This window comes from Enhydra lutris, unplaced genomic scaffold (assembly GCF_002288905.1).
Source record: "Enhydra lutris kenyoni isolate GAN:26980312 unplaced genomic scaffold, ASM228890v2 scaffoldscaffold63, whole genome shotgun sequence".
Taxonomy (NCBI): domain Eukaryota; kingdom Metazoa; phylum Chordata; class Mammalia; order Carnivora; family Mustelidae; genus Enhydra; species Enhydra lutris.
The window spans coordinates 3,880,349-3,901,917 of NW_019154147.1; the positions used below are offsets into that span (position 1 = coordinate 3,880,349).

Consider the following 21,569-nt stretch of genomic DNA (forward strand, 5'->3'; position numbering starts at 1 on the left):
GGAGGCTCTTGGTTTACACTTCGCAATTGCTCTCGCCGCTTAAACAAGTCCTGGGGGCTCACGGACTTGCTTAGTGGGACTGGCCGAGGCTCCCGGGTGAAGGATTCAAACGTCAACACAGCTGGCGGGTCGGAAGCTACTCTTCCTCGCCCCACCCCCACTCATGAGGGGCCCCGCTTAGCTTTGCGGGGGCCCGTGGAGCATCTTTTCCCGCCCCTCCTGGGAAACGCTAGACAACCCAGGAATCCCAGGTCTCGACGTCTAGCTCCTCTTCCCGGGGACAGGGCCCTGGGCTCTGCACCCCTCCCCACGTGCCACACCAGCCCTCACCACTCCCGCCACCCCTTAAGCCCTCAACCCTTGCCTTTCAAGGCCCTCACGAGTCCGGAGCAAGGCCGGACCCAGCCAGGCGGTCAGCGGGGCCGGGAGCAGGGGGCTCTGCTCGCAGCGCGGCTGCACAAAGCGGGGAGTGCAGCGGCGGCTGAGGCGCGCCCCCTCCCGCGAGCCAGCGGAGCGCGCGCGCCCGCCCCCGCCCCTCGCCCCCCACCCCAGCACCCGGAGCGCCATTCGCGGAGCGGCTTACGCTAGTAGCCAGGCGTACGGCGCCCCAGCGGCCGGGGAGGTGCGCTGCCCGGCTCCCGTAAAGTTATTGTGAATGGGGAGCGGGTGACGTCAGCGCCGAATGTCAACAATGTAGCGATTGAGAGTGTGGGCGTTCCGGGGAGAGCGCGAGCCGCGCGGTGCGGAGCAAACAGCGCCGAGCCGCCGCCGCCTCAGCAGCAGCAGCAGCGACCGTGCACACCCGGGCTGCGGTCGCAGCAGCGCTAACGTGAGCACCCGCCGCCGCCCTCGCCACCCCGCTTGCCTACTCCCGCTGCCGCCCGGCTCTCGCTTTCCCTCCGGCCTCCCTTCGACCCTTCCCCTCCCCCTACCCGGCACACTCGGGGGGCTGGGAACGAGCTGCCATGTGATGCGCGTCCTCTCGGTGAGCTTTTGGTGACCCCCGAACCGCCCACCGCGCCGGCTCCCTGGAGGGGGCTGCAGGCTGGGAAGACGTTGGGAAGAGGAGGCGGAAAAGGACGCAAAGTTCTCTGGCGAGGTGAGTCTCTGGCCCCGGGTTCCGGGGCCCGGCGCGGGGCGGGGCGGCGGGGCAAGTTTGCGGAGGGCGCGGGTGCGCGGGGCAGGCGGGGAGGCGTGGGGAAAGCGGCGCGGGGAGGGAGCCGCGGCTGCCCGGCGCGCAGCCTCGCGTCGAGCGCCCGGCCCGCTTTTATGGCATTTTCTAGGAACGGGAAGGGGGTGGGAGCCAAGCCGGCGGACGCGCCGCGGCGAATGTGAGCTCTCTCGCCAGGCTGTTTACGGCAGGCGAGGCGGCATTGTATTTTGCTCGCGTCTACGGGTGTTTTGGAACAGCAGGGGGAGGAGGAGCAGAGGGTAATAAGTCAGGCGTGGGGAGGGCGTGCTGGAGGGAGGCGCGCGTCCGCGCGAGCCGGAGCAGCTGTCAGACCCACGGCCCTGTTCCCCGGACCCCAGCCGGCGATCCCAGCGCCAGGCCCGGCGGCCTCCTCCTTGCTCGCGGCGTCCGCGCCTGGGGCCGCTCCGCAGGGACTGCGGCCGCCGCGCCTTCGCGCTCAGCTGTCAGTCGCGGCTTGGTAGCTAGGACCTCCGCGACTGGCGCGGCATCAAAGCCCAAGTTTAGGGTCCCGAGAAGAGGCAAGCTGGGGGCCTCGCAGCGTTAACCGCGGGATGGCATTCCTACTGGCTAATGACCGCGTTATCGGAATGCGTCCGCGGGAGCTCGAAGCGCGGCGCTCGTGCCTTCAGACTGGGAAACCTTGCACCTCCACCCCCCAAGATTCTCCATGAAATCAAAGTGCAACACACAACATCCTCTTCTTCCTCCCTGCACTTCAGTCTCCAAGCTCCACCTAGGAGAGGAGTTTATCCCGGAGACGCATCTCCACTTCCCCACGCCAAGGCTCCCTGTGATCGCTCCGTACTTCTCTCACGGGTGGGTGCTCAGTTGCCCAGTGCCTTTGGAGAGGGCGGCGGGCGGCGCTCATGGACTACCCCAGCTGCCCGCGAGAGGGGACTCGAGTGAGCATCTCGTCCACCTCGGTCTGGCGGAGGATTTGCAGGAACTCGAACCGTGGGAGGAAGCGGGCAGGGCCGAGTGTATGCATGTGAAAGGGGCCGCGTACCCTTGGCTTCGGGGGTTGTGGACGTACTGGGTATCCCCAGCACCTTCTCGCGTGTGGGCGAGTTTGACAACTTGGGGGAAGTTCCGGTGTAGGCACTGTCCGGATGGTTTTGTCTGTGGCCGGAGAAGGCGTGCCTCGCAGCTCTCGCGCCGGGTCATCGCGGTCGCTGCGACCGGGGGCCCCCAAGAAAGGGGAGGGACGAGGGCGCCCCACCCCGACTGAGCCGCAGACTCCCGGCGGGCCCGCGGGTAGCGAGACACGGCGTTCCAAGGTTTTCACCTTCACTGTCTAGTGCTGCAGTCGCACTCCGTGTGTAAATTTCATCTGTTGAGCATATTTAACTAAAAAGGGTAATTACTTTAGATAAAAATCCTTTTCTGCCTAGTGGGAGCCTTGGCGGAGATGATGCCTAATGAGATATTTTGCTTTTGTCTGTTTAGAGTAAAATTAGAGATGTTAACTCTGATAACGGTTTTCTCAGATCATTAAAATGTAACATGTAGGAAAGGCATGTCGAGCCGCGAAACTCTGGCTGACGTGAAAGAAGCTGAGCGTGAAAGGCTGCCACTCTTTCGGCGGAGAGGGCTATTTTGGTAAGGCAGCGGGCGTCTTGCTGAAAATGTGAGATTGCCCCACCCTGGTTCTCTGGCAGCTCCCGAGTAAATGGCATTTTTCATTCTTGCAGGTAGTAATAAACGTGAGTCAAAATGACATCTTGTTAGAATTAGTTTTTAGTCTGTAAGAGAGATTGTTAAATTACAGTGTTGCGCTCAAACTGCTCCAGTGAAAGGTCTGTCAGCATTTCCATTATAAATTCAGTTTTTCAGGAGTTTATGATTTCACCACAAAACTTGTGGTGGCTGAAGTGTTTCTCCCTTCCAGTGTTCTGGTTTGGAGAACACATTGATTGATTGCCCAATTCTGCCCTATTTTGCTTTTCCTGAAACTTGGAATGTCATTCAAAGGGGAGGGGGTTCCCCAAAATGGAACACAGGACCATGGGATGAAGTACTTTTGTTAGAACACACTTTATATATGCAGAGCAATATTTTCATTTTGGATTTTGGAAGGCTTTAGCTTTGACATTTGGTAATCTTAAGTGTGTTAATTCCTCTGGTATCTGTCAGTTCTGCAGGTGGATCGAAATGTCAGTTCCTATTGTATATGCCAGGATTACATGAAAAAACATTCTCTTCATACATGTGTATGTATGAACTCTCAGCTAAATTATGAGTACCTTTGTTAGTTACTTTTCTTTGTAGGTGGCATGTGAGGATCTGCCATAGAGAAGCAGGGATAAAGCAGAAAGGCAGGGAGGGAATCAGAACAACCCTCTCCTCTCCCCACCCCAATTCCCTTTTCAGTATCACTAATGCCTGGGAGGAAACCATTTATTCTCTTTCTATTGAATCATGCCTTTGACTCAGTGTCTTCAGGCAAGTCCCTTCCAGTGGCTCAACCTCTGGCTGCTGTTGGAGGGGCTTAATTATTTGCAAACTGCCTTGAAATCCCTGGATGAAAGGCACTGCATAAGTGCAAAGTATTGTTATTCAGATATGGGATTTAATGATCCATTACAGTTCATCAGGAAATGCACTTTGCAGTGATGGTAGGAAACGTTTCCACCTGATAGAGGGTAATAATAACTGCTTAAAAGTAGGTTCAGATTACAGATGAGACAATTAACTCTAGCCATGTGCTCTTCAATTTGTTGCAATTCATTTTGTGATCAAAGTGAGTCGCAGAGAGCCAGATGGTCAGGTTCATGTTCAAATCTCTCCTAGGCCAGCCCTTCCCTTCTGGGCCCTCTGTCTGCACGCCGCCGGGACTTATTCATTAGTGCTTGTGAGCTGTTCTGCAGAATGTATGATCGGGGGCTCCTGTGATGCCAACAAAAGGGCTCAGGCCAATCTATATTGTGGGAGCAGTTTAATTTTACTTGGATTAACTCGCACTTAGTGTCTCTGGTATGGATCCAGCCTTAACAAGGGAGGAGAGGGATCCTGGAAGCTCTGTAGCTCAGCTGTGTGGCGCTTTCACTCCCCTACCTTTTGTACCTCAGATTTCAGGGGGTTGGGGTATCTGGCTGGTTGTAAATACTGGCTTCCTTGCTGAATGAATGACGGAACACTCAGAGAAATAAAGACCCTTCCTGTTTTGCTGAGGGGGTGTGGTGTCTACACCTGGCTGTGTGGACCTGTGCTTGTTCTGTTGTACCCTCCTCCCCTGCTCAGACGGGTCTCACACTTGGTTAAAACTTCTGTTGTTAATCTTCTTGAAATCCTTAATAATTCTTGAATTCAGAGCCCTTCATTTTCATCTTTCACTCTCCTGGTGAGGACGGGGGCACAGCACAGAGGGGCAGGCAACCACTATTTTGTCTCAGCTTCTAGTCGTCGACTGTTGCCAGGTAGGGATGGGTGGGAGTACAGGCTTTGTGTTACCATGCTATCTGATATACCCAAGAGAAGCTGTTTATCTGATAGACTTCTACGTGGAATCCCTAATTTTTAAAGATTAGCTCAAAAATTTTGATATGTTGGATGAGAATAATACGCAGTTGCTAGAGCTGGCCGGCAGGCAGCCTGTCTTCTACCACTGAACCAGCTTACACATCTTATTGTTTGATATTTCTGTATCTGGCTGTTTCCTAAGAGCCTGACACACAGGAGATGATTTATGAGTCTCCACCAAATAAATGGTTATAGCTATCCAAAAAGTTGCAAGATGTAAGAAAAACAAAACTTGAAATCTACACTGAGTCCCACTCAGAGATTGGTAACTTTCCTTTGGAGAGAGAGGCAACCTTAAAGGCCAAAGACTAAATACCATCAGCACCATGTAATCCTCTGCAGGTAAATAATCCATCGCTTTTGAATAACCTGTTCGCTACGTACATGAGAATTTGACATTTGAAAACACCCACTAAAATAATAGCTGTGATTTATTGAATGCTCATGATGTGCCAGAAACCACGTTGACTACTTGACCTATTCATATCTCATTGACTCCTCAAAGCAACCCTGTGAAGTAGGCATCGTGCCCATTCTACAGAAGAGGAATTTTCTCACTTTATGTGGCAAAGAATTTCAACTGAATGCAGTGTGTGTTTTCTTGACTGCCTAAAGGTTATTCCCCATCCTGTATACACAGTCTAGCCCTGAGTCAGTGACTAGGTGTGAGGTGGGGACCGTAGTAAACAGAGGATATGGCTCCTACTCTACCGTACCAGCAACAGAGAACAATATTAGATGCAACATCTTTGTTAAAACCTGTGTTTATACAGCCAGCACTGCATCTGCCTCCCCGTTCCTCCCTTTTCTTTCCTGGATGGTAGGGAAGCTCCAGTGACATAGGACCCTACCAGAGGCACTTGAGGATCTGAAGCCAGGGCTGGTTGTAACAATTTGCATTTGGGGGGAAAAGAAGATGAACTTCTGGCTCCTCTGGAGCCATGTTAGGCAAAGCAGCAACAAATCCTTGGGAATGACAGAAAATCACTCTTGTTTTATCAGTGACAGTGTATGACTTAGTCCTGGCCCATCTTTAAATTTTGTGGAAATATTTACACATTGTTTGAGTCCAAACTGAAACCTGTTGTGAACTAAACATTTTATAAATTCAGATAGACTGCCCACAATATTCTTTCTTTTTTGGTGGGGGGGAGGTATCTAGGATATTTCATAGGAAAGTAGTTTTCTTTGCCAATTCAACATCTTTTCTTTTACTTTTCTTCCTTTTCTTTTTCCTTTCTTGTTCATTTCAGATGTCAATCTACCTAAAACTGAAACCTGACCTTACCATCAGCTGCTGCTCAGCTTCCCTAATGCTGGAAGTATCCTCAGAATCTCTTCTCTGTCCTTTTCAAGGACCATTTCTTTTCTAAAGAATATGGAAATTGAACCTTGTCTTACTAGTGGCACTACTTCACAAATCAGGCAGAAATTTTGCCTTTGTTTTCCTTGAGCTATTTTTTTCCAAAATAATAAATCTGCCCAATCTGAAAGCACTTCACGTACTCCTTTATTCTAGTCATTGGAATTACAGCCAAAATGTCTCTCATTCTTCCCCAGTGACTTCGTAATCATCATTTCTCCAGCATATTCCCCTGGTTAACTTCTCTTTTGTTCCTTAGCCTGATAATAAATTGTCCTTTGGTTCTGAGATGTGTCATTTTCCTCCCTGACCTTTTTGTGTGTCTCCTGCAGGCTGTAGGACACACTGCGGATACCCCTGAGAGCTGGTGCTTGGTCGCTGAGCTCCCTCCTGTCTTTGTGTCAGCTTTCATCTTCTCCTTCCCCAACCATTTAAATCTCCACTGTCCAGTGCTCCCAGGCTTCTCCTAATTGTTTTCATTTGTTCCTGAGCCTACAGCTAGCGTGTGACATACTCCAGGCTTGTTTCAGAAGAAATCTTTTTGAGTTTTCAGGGCCTCCATCAATTCTCGTCTTGCATACCCTTCTCTTCTCTCTCCCCCGTCAATTTCTGCAAATGCTTCCAGAGTTTCCTCGGGACTCTCCACGAGTCTCACTCGGAAGCTTAGACTTTCACTTTGGAGTTTAAAGTTGAGAGAGCCCAGAGTGGTTATTCCCATTCTGTAAGTACGAAAACAAGGGGAAGGTGCGTGCTTAGCAAGTTTGCTCACTGTCCCAGGATCCACACATTACTGACAGTTTTTCTTTTCTTCCCATTCTGTATTTTCCTAAGCAACAAAACCACATGAGTGTCACGAAATGGGACAAGCATTCAGTGCCATTCTTTAGAGATAGATGCCTCATTCATTCCATAAATAAACATATACTGAGCATCTCTTATGTGGCAGGCATTGTGTTAGGTGAGCATAGTGCTCATGGGGAGCAAAGACAGCCCTGGCCCCTGCCCTAGTGAAGAACGACATCAAATAGGAGAGATGACGGGGCACCTGGGTGACTCAGACAGTTAAGCTCCAACTCTTGATTTCAGCTCAGGTCTCGGGGGAAGACAGATCTTGCTTGAGATTCTCTCCCTCTCCTTTTGCCCCTTCCCCTGCTTCTGTTTGCACATGCATGCTCTCGCTCTCTCTCTCTCTCTCAAATCTAAAGAAAAAAAAAAGGTAAGAAAAATGACATTAATTAGGTGGTGAGAGATCACCACTACATGTTCTGTGAAGGAAAGGTATTCCATGCAACAGAGGGCACAATGGTGGGATTTCACCAGGTTGGGAAGTTGGGGTAGCCCTCCCGGAGAAATTATGGAGTGAGGTACCATCTGGGCCCATCTGAAATTTGGGGCTTGCCATTGCCTCATAGCTTCCTAATCCTATTAATTCACTACTATCTTTGGTCCTTTGGAGTATTGTATAAACCATGATATAGCCCTTGGGGCCATTTTGGCAAATAATGGTTCCTGTATACAGAGTCCAGAATTGATTTATTTACCTACATCTTTAGAACCTGATAAAAACAAAATTGTTAATTGCCAATACTACTGTTCATTCTCATCCTTGGAAAGAAATTCACAGTAGCATTTTTATTTTGAACCTATTTAGGGTCATTTTGACATTTAAATGGTTGGAAGTTACACAGACATCCCTCCAAGTTTGCAGGTATGTGTATGACGTAGGCAAGGATCTTTAGTGAAAATGTGAGCCCAGCTTCTATATGAAACCCCTGCTCAGCTCAGAGCAGGAAGGTTTCGGGCCTCTGAAGACCAAGAAGGATTATTTAGACTATTCTTAGTATAATTCAGGAGTTTTGACAGTATCTATCAATTTATTTTAAGGCATTTTTTAAAAAGATTTATTTATTTATTTTCGAGAGAGAGAATGAGCAGGGGGAGGGGCAGAGGCAGAGGGAGAGAGAGAATACACAGGCAGATTCCCCGGCAAGCCCAGAGCCCGACTTGGGGCCTGAGATCACGACCTGAGCCAAAACAAAGAGTTGGTGAGTACTGAGCCACCCAGATGCCCTGACAGTATCTATTTAAAACAAACTACTGTATTGTATGCTAACACTCTTTTTCTTTGATGTTAGCTAACCTAGGTTGGGAGCTTCCTATGTGTGTTGTTCATATTAACTCATTTAATCCTTGTAACAAACCCAGAGCTAGGTGTAATCATTAGAAGCTGAGACACAGATGCCACCCAGCTAATGAGGGGTAGAGCTGGGATTGGAAACTAGGTGTCTGATGCTAGGGCCTGTTCTCTTAACCACCATGCTATTCTGTCCCCCTGCCCCTCCCCCCCTGCTTTTCCTTTTTGCTCCCTCGAAGTTTTCAAAAGTGGAAATATAGGCCAACTCTGCAATATTGGATTATTTTGTTGACATCTATCTGAAAGATAAAATTGAAAAATAATGTGTCAGTGAACTTGAATGAATATGCCTTTTGTCTTTCATATGATTCACTTTCTAATAATTTCATTCCTCAGGTCTAATTGTCCATTTGGGGATCAGAGAACAGAAGTGGTGACATAAAGACCAAAGAAGAACTAGACAAAGAACATGAATCCCATGACTCTTTTCCCAGGATTTTCTTGTAGTTCAAGCCTCTGCCTTTTGTTAAGTGAAGACTTTGTTTTTAGCTTTTCTTTTCTTTTGATGAGGTAGGAAAGGTAAAAGACTTATACTAGGTAGATTATTCTACTGAGGTGTAAGAATTTCACACAGAACCAATTCCATTAGAGCTCCTAATTAGAAATATTAGCTACTAGTAACAGATAAAAGCAGGTAACCTTTGCTCTCATTCTAGTCAATTTCAGGAAGAGATTATCTTGCCAGATTAGCATGTTGCAACTCTCAACTGGGGATTTGAATGGTTTTAAAGGATTCAGCCAGGCAGTTGGTTTGGCAGTGACCCTGCTTACCTCAGGTCTGTAGGGTCAGTGTTGAGAATGCTGACTCAGCTCTGCCCTGGGACAGACATCCACGTTGTCTTCCTTAGTCAAGAGGCATTATTCTTGGGGCGCCTGGGTGGCTCAGTGGGTTAAAGCCTCTGCTTTCAGCTCAGGTCATGATCCCGGGGTTCTGGGATAGAGCCCCGCATCGGGGCTCTCTGCTCAGCGGGGAGCCTGCTTCCTCCTCTCTGCCTGTCTCTCAGCCTACTTGTGATCTCTGTCAAATAAATAAATAAAATCTTTAAAAAAAAATAAAAGAGGCATTATTCTTGGGAGCTGCTAGAACAGCAAGCATACATTTGAAGCTCAATTTGGAAAATGATCTAGTGTATGAATGTATTGTGCTTATTTTTCAGTATTTAGTTCAAATTTTGGAGATGGCTAAATGAGGAGATGCTTAGTGTGTCACTGTTGGAGGTTTTAAGTGATTAAAAAAATCAAGCAGATGAGTGCATAAAGATTTCTATGCAAACAATGATGAGCTTAAATTAAAGCTGCTGATTTCGTATGAGAATTACTTGCATTGATTTGTAGAATATCTATATGGGTTCAAGATTCCATATTATGCAAATGAATGAGCCCCGAAGAGTCAAACTGTGAAAAAAAAATGAAATTAACTATAAAGATATTATTACCCATTCAGCAAGAGGAAAATGCAGGCATACTTAGAGTTAACCCCTACTTTTCATCTGCCTCCTTGGGAAGATCAGTGTCAGGGATGATGATCCTTTCTGTAGTTGTAAAGCTAGGCAAGGTTTGCTATGAAATCTTCACTGTCTTCTTTTCCATCCTTCTACTCTCTATGATGCCTTTCAGTCATGAGTACCCTTAACTAGTGCCCTCATTCCCTTTCAAAACCAATCTCAGAAAGGGATTTTATGAAACCAGTTTTACTAGGGTATAAATAACAGTACCATTCTAGTACTCACTTCTTTCTGAAGCATCAGCATACTAACAGGAGAAAAAGCCAAAGTAGTTAAATTCTGTAGATGTAAATGTTAAGATTTCACATACTCATAAACTGGTTATGGGAGGACATTTCTGAGCAAAGAGAGGGCTGTTCATAAATCCAACCCTGGACAGAGGATATAGATAAGCAGAAGATAAAAACCACTGTAATATTAAAAATACAACCAATGATTTTTAATGTTATAATACATTTGTCAGTGAACACCACCTTCCTCCTGCCAAACACTGGATCTGATCACACAAACCTGTGTAACAAGATGGTGTGTTATTTGACATTTAAACAGAGCTTCAGGGAAAAGCCTTGGTTTATAATTAGGAATTTTTGTCATTTCAGTAGCAGTGAACCCAAAATACTCTATTATCCTTAAGTATTCAATTTTAGAAGAAAAAAAGCAATGGACCCCGTTCAACGGCTTCCCTGTCCTATTTTATTACTAAAACTCGAGTTGATAGGTTTAAAAATTGGCATGCTCTATGCTGTTAGCATGGTGATGACATCTGGATGTTTGGAGAAGTTGACTGACTAATGAAACCATGCTTATTTTAGATAGACAGGTTACCTGCTAAATACCCAGTTGTGGAGTCTCAACTGCATCTCGTAGCACCCCTCCCCCAAGGCAAACACCTCCAGCAACCATGCTATGTTGAGTTGATGGTGCCATCTAGTGCCAATCTGTGGAACTGTCCTGCTGGACTCCTTCCTTTGCGGTATTGGTCCGGGCCTCTGGGTGTAAAGACTCCTCTCTGGGAGTTCACGGTCTAGTGGGGGACCTTTCTCTAATTCTTACCTTTCCTCTGTCTTCCTCGTTTAGTTATATCCCCATGCCTTCTTTCCTCCCAGACTCCATTTCCTTTTGTTCCTCAATCACTAGTATCCCCCTTTTGTAACCATTCTTCCTTCTATTTTTCTCTTCCAACTCTTGGTCATCTTTTTTTTTTTTTTTTTAGATCAGTGCTCACAACTGATAAATATAAAGATTTTTTTAATGAGGGGCACCTGGGTGGCTCAGTGGGTTAAAACCTCTGCCTTCGGCTCAGGTCATGATCCCAGGGTCCTGGGATCGAGTCCCGCATCGGGCTCTCTGCTCAGCAGGGAGCCTGCTTCCTCCTCTCTCTCTCTGCCTGCCTCCCTGCCTACTTGTGGTCTCTGTCTGTCAAATAAATAAATAAAATCTTTAAAAAAAAAAAAGATTTTTTTAATGATACATTATCTCAAAGTAAGAGAATGCCTTGCATTTTAAAGTGAAATTAATCATTTAAACCATGTTAAAAGAACCAGAGTGAAACTAAAGACCAAGTCCAAAAGTCTTATTTAGAAGGCTGTCCCTTTATCTTCCTCTGATTAGAAACTTCCTCAAACACAGTCACTCAGGAGGCTTTTTTCCATTTTTAATTGGTTTTGGAACTATTGTTATAATATTATTTTCTCTTTTTAAATTGCAAATTTAACCTCTCACTCATATTTTACCTTCGAGAACAGTTTCGTGGACTGTGCTGAGACGCTGTCTCACTAACATGGCATTGTTTCTATGGGAAAATGCGTTCTGAGTTCCAGACCACCAGTTTTCCTGTAGATATTTGGGTCCTGTATTAAATGAGAGACCAGAGATGAAAGACATGTAGGACGAACGTGAGAGGTAATCACTCTATAACGTTTGTGGGATCTGAATTAGTGTACAGGTTTAACTCTCCCACATCAAACAGTGAATTTTAAATTTCCACTTATGTTAAGCATCTTGATATTGTGGGTTTGAAAGTAAGTCCCCTCTGAAAAACAGGAACTGTGCTGGTCTGTTACCAGTTTTTGTGGTTGATAGGGCAACTATTTTGATTTTTCAGAAGGGAGGAAAAGCAGTTAAATCCAGTTAAAATTAAAACCAGTTAAAATTAACTGGCTTGTAAGATTTGAATGCAGCTGTTCCACACATCACAACATGGAGAGTGAGCTGTTTGTTTATTACCACGATGAATTATTGGGAGCCGTTGCTGCTTTTTGAGCAGTGGCATATAGATTATTTGTATTTTTGATCTAACCTTGGAAAATAGAACTGCAAGGGTCGAGAGGTTCCTGTTTGCTAATTTGCATGTACCTTGTTTTGATTTTTTGCTGGGTAGGTGTGTGCACCTTATGCATGCAAGAGTAATTTAGCATGTCAGCAGTTTCCTACCAGAAGTGCTTGCTGACTCATGCAGCTGTTGCGGCACTCAGCCCGAGGCGCTGTAAACTGCCCACAGGGCCATGCTGCCCTCGGAGAGCACCCGGGGCCGTTGAGTGGTTGGTGGGCTATTTTCAGATCTGCAGTCACTGCTGAGCTGGGTTCCCTTCTTCAGCAGCCAATCGGAGCCTTCTGGTTGCAGGGTAGAATGTTGGGCATATTTCTACCTTTACAGAGACTGCGTAAGAATAATTGCATTTCTGGGAATCCCTCAGGAAAATGGATTGTTTACTTCATTTACCTTTTCTGGGGGCTCTTTAAGGGCAGAAGGGTAAGGGGATGATATTAAGGGAAAGGTATATGCTGTTATTTCTTCCTTAGCACTGGAAGAAACTCTTGTAAACCTTTAACATAGGTTTTCTTGGTGTAACTGAAACTTGACCTACTTCTCCCTCTGGGAGGGGCATGTGCCTTGAGTGGGGAAGTAGAGGAGTGGGTGCTCAGTGGCTCGCCTGACATGGTTTTATGTGGTTCAAGACCTTAAGTGATGACAGTTTGTTTATATCTGTTGCATGTTATTAAGGTTATAAAAAACAAAACAAAACAAAAAAACAACAACCTAACCTCAGGTCATTTTAAATCTGGCATGTGTTTTCAAAGATGGTTTCACTGTTTGTTTTTGGAGTTCAGTTCTGCTTATTTTCATCGGAAAGTGTGAAATGTTACTTTTCTGAGGTTTCTAAATAAACTTCCTTTTATAGATATGAGTTGATCAAATCATCTCAACCTATCTTGAGAAGGATGAATGACTTGAGATCAGCTGGGGAAGGGAAGCTTTGCACATCCTTGAGGAGTTCTCCTCCTTCTTTTCTTTTTCTTTCTTTCTTTTTTCTTTTTCTTCTTCTTTTTTTTTTTTAGCTTCAGTAAGCATTCTGAAGCAGCTTTGACCAGTAATAAAGAAAAAGCCAAGCCACAGTGACTGTGTGTAACATGATGTTGATGGAAGTTCTTGGTTTCCGCCGATACAAATGACTCATCAGTATCAATAGAATTGTGACTTCTAATAATAACACAGTGCAAGACCTTCATAACATGTGGTTTTAGTCCTAGCTGTTAGTGAAAGGTTGGAAAATATTAGTTTGAGCTTTTTTTTCTGATCTCATGATTTCACCCAAGTATAAAGTTGTTTTTTGTAGGTGTGATGATCACAGTATTGTTTTTTCATCTTATGTTTTTAGTTTCATTATGACCAAGTAGCCAAAGTCAGATCATTTCATCGTTTAGAAATCTGTGTAGTAAGCATATTCTGTCAGGGCTGTGTTTTGAGGGAAATGTGGCTGAAAAGCAGATCCTCCCTGAACAGAGAGAGGAAAAAAACGGTACCCACTACAGTCCTTGGAGCTGCTTGCCTCCTACACAGCATGTACTATGGAGGGCTGTGGTATTGCTGACTAGCCCTATTGCCATGTGAGTCATTGTCAAGGATTCCAAGAGGAGGGTTAACAGAAAATGCGAGTCAGAGGAAATAGCAGAGTGGAGGAGGAGCACTTATCACAGGAGGAAGGGCCTTGCCTCCTTTCCATGGTCAGGAAGCTGCCTGGGAGACCCTGAACATCACAGGGAGGTCCCGGGTGTGTTCAAACAGGGTAGCCTGTTGCTTGCATCTGTATATGTGAGCATTCTTGTTTTCCTGTTTAGTTTTAGTTTGTTTCGCCTGTCGTTTGGCCAGACCATTCAGGTTCGTTATCTCAGCTCTATACCACAGTGGTCTGACCCAAGAGCCTTTCCCTTTTACATTTTGTAATGCAGGCAGCTGAATTTCTAGAATTTCTAGTTTTTTCTTTCTAAACATGATCTTTAGAAACATTCCGTCATTTGTTTCCTAGTTGTTTGTGCTATGTTAGCCTTGGTCCGGGAAATAAATGCTTAAGAGGAAGCACACAGGAAGAATTTTATTAGCTCAAATTTTGTGTCAGTCTTGCCTCTTTCATACTTCATTTTAGCAGATTTATTTATTTATTTATTGTCTCGTGCCATCTTCTCAGCATTTGGGGATTTTAATACCAATACCTCCCTGTCACACTTTTACCCTTTTGTCTTGATATCCTGTGGTGTTTCCTTTTGGATGTCTTTTATTTTCCCTCTTTTGGCAAATATTTGTATTTCTTTCTCTCTGTGAGCACTCACCTCTTCTCACTTGTTCTCTTAGATTCCATTTGCTCCTGCCTGATGCCCACACCTCTTTCTCATACTGTTCTTGTACAGAACTAGGCATGCACACATTCATGCTTGCATAATTACATATTTACGGGTCCACCCACGTGTGCACACAAGCACCTACACGATGCTCCTCTTTGACCCTGGTCTCTTACTTGCAGAGACCCCTACAGTGGTCTCAGGTGCTGCTGTTGCCTTCCTTGCCAACAGCATGTTTCTAGAAGGAGACATTCAGGTGGGAAGGAAATCACCAAGGGAGACTCCTGAATTGGATTCCTACCTGCTACTGAGAATGCATCCTGGGAAGGAGGCTGGATTTTGAGGAATCAGGAAGAGGTCCAAGGGAGGCCCCAGCTTCAGAAGCCAAACCAGAGATAGGCTGGGCTCAGGGAGCTGGGCAAAGGAAGATGAGAGGTTGAGATGGCTCTGCCACCCAGCCATAAGTTTGAGAATCCTGATGGTGTCAGAAATGTGTATGGATAGGGTGGGGTAGCTGAGAGAATTAAGGAGAGGAAGAGGCCCAGAACCCAGAGTGTGAAAGAGGACTGGTATCTTTGAATAGCCTTCTGGCTGTTAATACGCTTGTACAGCCTGATATGCCTGCGGGAACCAGTGGGAGAATCCGTGGGACCCACAGTAAGGACTAGCTCTTCCACTGCGGCCTCAGGCTCTCTCCCAACCCTTACGGGAGGCCTTCCCAGCACCCTGTGGAGCGCAGAGACTGCCTTCCTTTTCAGGTGCCCCACCCCTTTCCTTTCCTTCCTTTTCTCCAAAGATTTCATCACCTTCTGATATCCTATATGTGTTGCTTGCTTGTTTATTGTCCTTTCCCTCACTATGACATAAGCTCAGAGGTTATTGTTTCCTGTGGCATTCCCGGTACCTGGGAAAGTGTCTGGCACTGGAAATAAAAGTGCTAGCGGGCACCATTTTTCTAGCCCTTCCTCAGCCTAGATAACCAGATACTCTTTTAGGAGCCAACCAGTTCTTACACTGTCCATCTCCCTTGTGAGCTCCACCCGGACATTCTCCAGCAGACCTGCCCTTCCCAGCCTATCTGCTTCAGCAGGCATCCCTCCAGAGTGGCTACTGCTTCATCATACCTGGTAGGCAGCCCCAGCTGGAAAGACTGGTGTCTTTCCAAAGTGACTGCTGCCTTGGGAAGGAGGGAGATAACCCCACACACCAGCAGGCCCATTGTTCTTGCAGCCAGGCCTCTTAGCTGGCTGCACAGGGAGAAAGCCCTGCCCTTCAGTGTGCCTGCAGCTGTGGCAGAGAGGCTAATTGCAGACAGGTTGAGTGCCAGCTCTGTCCACCAGTGAGCCTGCAGCAGCCAGATCCAATCCTCTTAAAAGTCCAGGAGAAAACCCTGTCCAGTGTACCCACAGTGGGCAAAGCAAGTCATTGCAGCCAGCTGGGCTAAAAGAGGCTCAGTCTCAACAGGAGGGAATAGTCAGTCTGCAGAGGGACTACTTTTAGAGCACCTGGTTCTGATGACCAGGAGGGATTGTGCTATAGGGCAACCTATAGGACCTCTTTTAGACAAGGAGAGTAGCTGACCTACCTAATACATAGAAGCAAATGCAGAGAGTTAGACAAAATGAGGAGACAAAGGAATATGTTCCAAATGTAAAAATAAGACAAAGTCACGGTACAAGAGCAAATGAAACAGAGATAAATGATATGCCTCATAAGGAGTTCAAAGTAATTTTGTAAAGATAGTCTCTGGATTGAGAAAAGAGTAGATGAACTCAGAACTTCAACGCAGAGATAGAAAACATAAAAAATAATCAGAGCTGAAGAATTCAGTTACTGAAGTGAGAAATTACTCTAGAGGGAATTAACAACAGATTAGAGAATACAGAAGCACAAATCAGCAATCTGGAAGAAGGGTAATGGAAAGCAACCATTCTGAACAGCAAAAAGAAAAAGGAATAATAAAAAGCAATAAAAGGTTAAGATACTTAACTCTGTGACGTCATCAAGTATAATAATATTCACATTATAGGGAGTCCAGAAGGAGAAGACAGAGAGAAGGGAACAGAAAACTTATTTGAAAGAAATAAGAGCAGAAAACTTTCCTAATCTGAGGAAGGAAATAGACATCCAGGTCCAGGAAACACAGATATTCCCTAATGAGATGAATTCAAGGAGGTCCACACCAAGATGCATAGTAATTAAAATAGCTAAAAATAATGATAAAGAGGGAATCTTGGGTAGCTCAGTGGGTTAAGACCTCTGCCTTCAGCTCAGGTCATGATCCCAGGGTCAAGCCCCGCATCGGGTTCTCTGCTCAGCAGGGAGCCTGCTTCCCCCTCTCTCTCTGCCTGCCTCTCTACCTACTTGTGATCTCTGTCAAATAAATAAATAAAATCTTTAAAAAAATTTTTTTAAAAAGGGAATCTTAAAAGCAGCAAGAGAAAAGAAAATTTACATACAAGAGAAACCCTATAGTGCTTTTGGCTGATTTTTCAACAGAAACTTTGAAGGCCAGAAGAGAGTGGCATGATATATTCAAAGACCTGAAAGAAAAAACCTGCAACCAAGAATACTTTACCTGGTAAGGCTATCATTCAGAATTGAAGGAGAGAGAAAGTTTCCCATATAAACAAAAGAGTTTATCACCACCGAACCAGTCTGGTAAGAAATGTTGAAAGGAATTCTTTAAGTGGAAAGAAAAGGCTATACCTAGAAGTAAGACTATTATGGAAGGAAAAAAATTTTAGAAGTGAAAGGAAATATATAGTAAAGGTTTGGATGAATTACTTATAAAGTCAGTATGGAGATTTAAGCATAAACATAAACAAAATCAATTATATCTACAAAAATTAGGGAATATGAAAATTAAAATGATATGAAATATGACATATACATAAAATGAGGAGGAGTAAAAAGTTAGTACTTTTAGAATGTGTCAGAACTTAAATGATCATCAATTTAATATAGACTGCTATATGCAAAGGATGTTATATGTAAACCCAGTGGTAACCATAAACCAAAAACCTATAATAAATGCACGAAAAATAAAGAGAAAGGAATCCAAGCATAACACTAATGATGGTCATCAAACCACAAGGGAAGAGAGCAAGAGAAGAAGAAAGAAACAGAAGAGAACTACAAAAGCAGCCAGAAAACAATGAACAAAATGGCAGTAAGTACATACCTATCAGTAATTACTTTAAATATAAATAGACTAAGTACTCCAATCAGAAGAATGGATGACTGAATGGATTAAAAAAAAAAAAAAACACTATATCTTACCTACAAGAGACTCACTTCAGACCTAATGACTGAAAGTAAAGGGATGGGAAGAAATAATTTACTTTACTGAAAGTAAAGGGATGGGAAGAAATAATTCATGCAAATAGAAGAAAACAAAAACGCCAAAGTAGCAGTAAGACAAAATAGACTTTAAAACAAAAACTGTAGTAAGAGACAAGAAGGGCATTATATAGTGATAAAGGGATCTATCTCACAAGAGGATGTAACAACTATAGCTTTGCATCCAACAAAGGAACACCTAGATACATAAAGCAAATATCAACAGACATAAAGGGAAAAACTGACAGTAATAGAATAATAGTAGGGGATTTTAACACCCCAATGGAGAGATCATCATCAGTGGAGAGTTCATTCAGACAGAAAAGCAATAAAGAAACAATGGCTTTGAATGACACATTAGAGGGACTTAACAGATACATTCAGAACATTCTAGTGCACGTTCAAGTGAACTGGGACATTCTCCAGGATAGATCACATGTTAGGCCAGAAAACAAGTCTTAATAAATTTGAGAAGACTGAAGTCATATCAAGCATCTTTTCTGACTATAATGGTATGAAAGCAGAAATCAATGACAAGGGGAAAAAATCTGGAAAAAACAAACATGGGAAGCTAAATAACATGCTCCTAAACAACAAATGGATCAAAGAAGAAATCAAAGAGTATATAAAATACCAAAAACTAATGATGTGTACTATATGTTCGCTAATTGAATTTAAATTTAAAAAAAAAGAAAAAAGAAAAAAATATCTGGAGACAAATGAAAATGAAAACACAATAGTCCAAAATCTTTGGGATGCAACAAAAGCAGTTCTAAGAGGAAGTTTATAATGAAACAAGTTTACCTCAGGAAACAAGAAAAATCTCAAATGAACAATCTACCTTATAACTAGAAGAACTAGAAAAAGAAGAACAAACAAAGCTCAAGATTAGTAGAAGGAAGGAAATAATAAAGATCAGAGCAGAAATAAATGAAATAGAAACTTTTAAAAAAATGGAAAAGATAAATGAAACCAAGAGCTGGTTCGGTAAAAGATAAGCAAAATTGATAAACCTTTAGCCAAACTCATCAAGAAAAAAAGAAAGGACTCAAATAAGTAAAATCAGAGATGAAGGAGAAAAAATAACAACTGGCACCACAGAAATACAAAGAATTATGAGAGAATCTATAAGAAGTTTTATGCCAACAAATTGGATAACCTAAAAGAAATGGAAAAATTCTAGAAACCTACAATCTTTCAAAACTGAATCAGGAAGAAATGTAAAATATGAACAGACCAATTACTATTAACAGAACTGAATTGTTATTAAAAATACTCCCAACAAATAAAAGTCCAGGACCAGATGGGTTCACAGGTGAAATCTTCCAAACATTTAAAGAAGAGTTCATGTCTGTTCTTCTCAAACTATTCTGAAAAACAGAAGAGGTAGAAAAACTTCCAGATTCATTCTACAAAGCATTATCCTGATAACCAAAATCAAAGACATGACAAAAAAGGAAAATTATACATCAGTATCCTTGATGAACATAGATGCAAAAATCCTCAACAAAACATTGGCAAACTGAATTAAAAAATACAGTAAAAGGATCGTTCACTATGATCAGGTGGGATTTATTCCTGGGATGTAGAGGTGGTTAAATATTCAAGTCAGTCAATGTGATATATCACATTAATAAGAGAAAGGCTAAGAATGATGTGATTATCTCAGAAGATGCAGAAAAAACATTTAATTAAATTTAACATTCCTTCATGATAAAACTTCTCAAGAAAATGGGCTTAGAAGGAATATACTTCAACACAATAAAGACCGTAAGTGAAAAATCCACAGCTGACAGCATATTTAATGATGAAAAACTGAAAGATTTTCTTCTAAGACCAAGAACAAGACAATGATATCTACTCTCACCACTTTTATCTAGCACAGTGCTGTAAGTCCTAGCTGCAGCAGTCAGACAAGAAGAAATAAAAGGTATCCAGGATGAGGATGAAGTAAAACTGTCATCATTTGCAGATGATGTGATACCGTATGTAAAAAAGACTAAAGACTCCACCAAAACGAACAAACAAACAAACAAAAAACCTATTAGAACTAATAGGTGAATTCAGTAAAGTTGCAGAAATATACAGAAATCTGTTATATTTCTATACAGTGATCATAAAGTAGTAGAAAGGGAAATTAAGAAAACAGTCCCATTATGGTTGCACACCGTCCCCTCCCCCAAAATACTAAGGGATAAATTTAACCAAGGAGGTGCAAGACCTATGTTCTAAAAGCTATAAGACATCAAAGAAAGAACTCGAAGACAACACAAACAAATGGAAAGATATGCTATTCTCATCAACTGGAAGAATTGATATTGTTAAAATGTCTCTACTACCCAAAACAATCTACAGATTTAATGCAGTCCCTACCAAAATGCCAATAGTATTTTCCACAGAACTAGAACAATTAATCCCAAAATTCATACAGAACCACAAAAGATCTTGAGTAGCCAATGCAATCTTGAGAAAAAAGAATAAAGCTAGAGGTATCACAGTCTCAGATTTCAAGATACACTGCAATGCTATAGTAATCAAAACAATATGGTACGGGCCCAAAGATGGACAAACAGATCAATGGAACAGGACAGAGAGCCCAGTAACAATCCACACTTAAATGATCAATTAAACTATGACAAAGGAGGCAAGAATACATAATGTGGGAAAGGACATTCTCTTCAATAAATGGTGCTGAGAAAACTGGACAGCTACATGTAAAAGAATGATACTGGACACTTCCTCACACCGTACACAAAAATAAATTAAAAATGGACTAAAGACCTAAATGTGAGAGCTAAAACCATAAAACTCCTAGAAGAAAACATAGGCGGTAATCTCTTGGACATCAGCCTTAGCAACATATTAATGGATAGATCTCCTGAGGCAAGGGAAACAAGAGCAAAAATAAAATATTGGGACTGTATCAGAACAAACAAATAAAAAGCTTTTGCATAACAAAAAAACCACCAACAAACAAAAAGGGAAACTACTGACTGGGAGAAGATATTTGTGAACGATATATTCAATAAGGGGTTGTTATCTAAAACATATAAGAAATTTATACCACTCAACACCAAAAAACAATTCAATTAAAAAGTGGGCAGAGATGGGGTGCCTGTTGGCTCAGTTAGAAGAACATGTGATTCTTGATCTCAGGGTTATGAGTTTGAGTCCCATATGGGATGTAGAGATTATTTAAAACTTAAAGGGGTACCTGGATGGCTCAGTTGGTTGTGTCTGCCTTCAGCTCAGGTCAAGATCTCAGGGTCCTGAGATCAAGTCCTTTGTCAGACTCCCTGCTCAGTGGGGAGCCTGCTTCTCCCTGTCCCTCTGCCTCTTCCACCTGCTTGTGCTCACTCACTCTCTTTTTCAAATAAATGAATAAAATCTGAAGAAAAAAAAAAAGCAAAGCTTACATATGCTTCGGATTGGCAGAAATTTAAATGTCTGATAATACCATGTGCTGGCAAGGATGTGGATGAATGGGAGATCTTGTATATAGCTGGTAGGAGTATAATTTGATGCAATTACATTGCAAACAGCTTATAACGTAACCAGCTGGACCCAATAACTTACAACCTAGTTGTAAGTCCTAGTCCTAGGTGTACATTTAGGAAGAACACTCATGTGCTTCAAGAAACACAAGACAAGAATGTTGAAAGGAGCATTGTTTATAGAAGCAAAAACTGGGAACAACTCAAGTGCCCATCAACACTGGATTGAGTCCACTCCTTTTGCTATACATATGCACTGGGATACTATCTGGTGGTGAGAAATGATCTAATAACACCACGTAGAGGAGAGGGTGCAGAGAGGCCTTCCTTGGTGGTTCAAGTC

General features: G+C 43.4%; 1 long non-coding RNA gene across 1 annotated transcript in view; it reads left to right on the forward strand.

Annotated features, from left to right (window-relative positions):
• The first annotated feature begins 909 nt into the window (after window positions 1-909).
• Window positions 910-21,569, forward strand: part of LOC111158816 — a 200,928-nt gene continuing 180,268 nt past the window's right edge. Inside the window, exon 1 of the long non-coding RNA XR_002641380.1 lies at window positions 910-1,099. This is a non-coding gene — a long non-coding RNA (uncharacterized LOC111158816). The remainder of the gene's footprint in view (window positions 1,100-21,569) is intronic.